This window comes from Arachis stenosperma, chromosome 10 (assembly GCF_014773155.1).
Source record: "Arachis stenosperma cultivar V10309 chromosome 10, arast.V10309.gnm1.PFL2, whole genome shotgun sequence".
Classification (NCBI taxonomy): Eukaryota; Viridiplantae; Streptophyta; class Magnoliopsida; order Fabales; family Fabaceae; genus Arachis; species Arachis stenosperma.
Genome location: NC_080386.1, coordinates 72,744,307 through 72,748,433, shown reverse-complemented (window position 1 = coordinate 72,748,433; position 4,127 = coordinate 72,744,307). Strand labels below are relative to the sequence as shown.

The 4,127-nt window shown below is 39.5% G+C and overlaps 1 non-coding gene across 1 annotated transcript; it reads right to left on the bottom strand.

Moving 5' to 3' along the window:
- Positions 1-3,817: 3,817 nt before the first annotated feature.
- On the bottom strand, positions 3,818-3,925 carry LOC130958960 (small nucleolar RNA R71). The gene has a single exon (XR_009078058.1). It is a non-coding gene; the product is annotated as a small nucleolar RNA R71 (small nucleolar RNA).
- Positions 3,926-4,127: the final 202 nt, after the last annotated feature.

Genomic DNA, 4,127 nt, shown 5'->3' with positions numbered 1-4,127 from the left:
GTTTGTGTGTTTTTCTGTGATTTCAGGTATTTTCTGGCTGAAATTGAGAGACCTGAGCAAAAATCTGATCCAGAGACTCAAAAGGACTGCAGATGCTGTTGGATTCTGACCTCCCTGCACTCGAAGTGGATTTTCTGGAGCTACAGAAGCCCAATTGGCGCGCTCTCAACGGCATTGGAAAGTACACATCCTGGGCTTTCCAGCAATATAATAGTCCATACTTTGCCCAAGATTTGATGGCCTAAACCGGCGTTCAAAGTCACCTCAAGAAATTCCAGCGTTAAACGCCGGAACTGGCACCTAATTGGGAGTTAAACGCCCAAACTGGCACTAAAGCTGGCGTTTAACTCCAAGGAGAGTCTCTACACGAAATTTATTCATTGCTCAGCCCAAACACACACCAAGTGGGCCCGGAAGTGGATTTTTATGTCATTTACTCATCTCTGTACACCCTAGGCTACTAGTTTTCTATAAGTAGGACCTTTTACTATTGTATTGGAATCTTTGGACACCTAGTTCTTAGATTTTTTGAGGGCTGGCCTCACGGCCATGCCTAGACCTTGTTCTTATGTATTTTCAACGGTGGAGTTTCTACACACCATAGATTAAGGTGTGGAGCTCTGCTGTACCTCGAGTATTAATGCAATTACTATTGTTCTTCCATTCAATTCCGCTTGTTCTTTATCCAAGATATCACTTGTTCTTCAACATGATGAAGGTGATGATTGACGCCCATCACCATTCTCACCCATGAGCAAGGTGACTGACAACCATTCTTGTTCTACAAGCATCTGAGGCTTAGTGAATGTCTCTTGGATTCCTGATTGCACGATGCATGGTTGATCGCCTGACAACCGAGTGCTCGCCTGACAAACGAGCCAACCATTCCGTGAGATCAGAGTCTTCGTGGTATAGGCAGGACCTGATGGCAGCATTCAAGAGAATCCGGAAGGTCTAACCTTGTCTGTGGTATTCTGAGTAGGATTCAATGATTGAATGACTGTGACGTGCTTCAAACCTGTAACCTACTGGGCGTTAGTGACAGACGCAAAAGAGTGATTCTATTCCGGTAGGGGAGGGAACCAAACCGGTGATTGGCAGCACTGTGACAGAGTGCGTGCATTAGCTTTCACTGCGCGGATGGGAGGTAGCTGCTGACAACAGTGAAACCCTACACGAGCTTGCCATGGAAAGGAGTAAGAAAGGATTGGATGAAGGCAGTAGGAAAGCAGAGAGACGGAAGGGAAGGCATCTTCATACGCTTGTCTGAAGCTCTTACACCGATGATATACATAAGTATCACTATCTTTATCTTCTATGTTATTTTCGTTCATCATCATATACATTTGAGTTTGCCTGACTAAGATTTACAAGATGACCATAGCTTGCTTCAATGCTAACAATCTCCGTGGGATCGACCCTTACTCACGTAAGGTATTACTTGGACGACCCAGTGCACTTGCTGGTTAGTTGTGCGAAGTTGTGTAATGCCATGGAATTGAACCACCAAGTTTTTTGGAGTTCATGACCAGGGATTATGAGAGTTGTGAAAAGTATTGTTCACAATTTCGCGCACCAAGTTTTTGGCGCCGTTGCCGGGGATTGTTCAAGTTTTGAGCAAGCTTTTGGTAACAATGCCTGGGATTGTTCTAGTTTGGACAACTGACGGTTCATCTTGTTGCTTAGATTAGGTATTTATTTTTTTTTCGAAATTCTTGAAGATGAATTCTAGAGTTTCATGATGATTTGTTGAAATCTGGCTGGCTGAGAAGCCATGTCTAATCTGATTGGACCGAGGTTTCAACTTATCACCACAAGAGCTTGTTGATTCTCATCAATTTTGCTCTTAGAGCAGTGATCTGCTAAGATTTGGCTGACCTTTGGTCATGTCTAGTGTTTTGGACCGAAGCTTTCCTTGAAGGCTTGGCTGGCTGTGAAGCCATGTCTAATTCCTGGACCGGAGTCTTAGACTAGCATTGCACTGATTCCTGGAATTCTCATCAAGGATTTTGATACCTTTTCCCACTTAATTTTCGAAAAACACAAAAAAAAAAATTTACAAAATCATAAAAACCAAAAATATTTGATGTTTCATGCTTAAGTCTAGTGTCTCATCTTAAGTTTAGTGTCAATTGCATGCATTCATTCATGTGTCTTAAGGATCCTCAAGTAATTCTTAATGATTTTTGTGTTCTAATCTTTGAATTCTATTGACTTGAAGCATTTTGTGTGTCTCATATGCATTCTCATATTGTTAGTGTCAATAGTATACAAACTGCTAAGTTTGGTGTCTTGCATGCATTGTTAATTGATTCCTTTTGCATTTTGATTATTAAAAATCCAAAAATATTTTTAATTTGTGTCTTTTCAAGTCAATGATACAAAGAATTGAAGATTCAGAACATACTGCAGAGGAATTATACAGAAAAAGCTGAGCATTCAAAAATGCCCAGTGAAGAAGGCAGACTGGCGTTTAAACGCCAGCCAGGGTACCTGGTTGGGCGTTTAACGCCCAAAGAGGTAGCATTTTGGGCGTTAAACGCCAGAATGTATACCATTCTGGGCGTTTAACGCCAGGATGGTGCTAGGGGGAAGATTTTGTTTTCAAATCAATTTTTTTTCAAGTTTTCAAAGTTTTTTTCAAAATCAAATCTTTTTCAAATCATATCTTTTCAATCAAATGTTTTCAAAATCAATTTCTTTCCTTTTTCAAAGATACTTACTAACAATTAATGATTTGATTGAACATCTCAAATTTGTTGCCTTTTCTGTTGAGAAAGGTTTAATGTTTTGAATCATATCTTTTCTTGTTAGGCAAGTCATTAATTTTTAAAATCAAATCTTTTTAAATTGTTTTCAAATCATATCTTCTCAATCACATCTTTTTAAAACCATAACTTTTCAATCAAATCTTTTTTATCACATCTTTTTCAAATAGTCTTCAATCAAATCTTTTTAAACTTCTAATTTCAAAATCTTTTTCAAAAATCACTTGATTTCTTTTGCACTTTGAATTTTCGAAAATTATCAATCAAATTTTCAAAATGTTTTCAAAATCTTTTAATTGAATTTTCGAAAATTCTCTTCCCTCCTTCCCACATCCTTCTATTTATGGAGTACCACTCCTTCTTAATGCACAATTCGAACTCTAAACTAATCAAGTTCGAATTCTTCTACCTTCTTTTCTTCTATTTTTCTTTTCCTCTGACATTTCAAGGAATCTCTATACTGTGACATAGAGGATTCCACACTTTCTTCTTCTCTTCTCTTTCATATGAGCAGGAGCAGAGACAAAGGCATTCTTGTTGAAGCTGACCCTGAACCCGAGAGAACCTTGAAGAGAAAGCTAAGAGAAGCCAAGGCACAACTCTCTTTAGAGGACCTGACCGAATTCTTCAAGGAAGAAGAACACATGGCAGCCGAAAACAACAACAATGCCAACAATGCAAGGAAGGTGCTGGGTGACTTCACTGCACCTACTCCTGATTTCTATGGGAGAAGCATCTCTATCCCTGCCATTGGAGCAAACAACTTTGAGCTCAAGCCTCAATTAGTTTCTCTAATGCAACAGAATTGCAAGTTTCATGGACTTCCAATGGAAGATCCTCATCAGTTCTTAACTGAATTCTTGCAAATCTGTGACACAGTCAAGACTAATGGGGTTAACCCTGAGGTCTATAGACTGATGCTATTCCCTTTTGCTGTAAGAGACAGAGCTAGAATATGGTTGGATTCTCAACCTAAAGAAAGCCTGGACTCTTGGGAAAAGCTAGTCAATGCCTTCTTGGCAAAGTTCTTTCCACCACAAAGATGGAGTAAGCTTAGAGTGGAAGTCCAAACCTTCAGACAGAAGGATGGAGAATCCCTCTATGAAGCTTGGGAAAGATACAAACAATTAATCAGAAGATGTCCTTCAGACATGCTTTCTGAATGGAGCATCATAGGTATTTTCTATGATGGTCTCTCTGAACTATCCAAGATGTCTTTGGATAGCTCTGCTGGAGGATCTCTTCATCTGAAGAAGACGCCTACAGAGGCTCAAGAGCTAATTGAAATGGTTGCAAATAACCAATTCATGTACACTTCTGAAAGGAATCCTGTGAACAATGGGACTAGTCAGAAGAAAG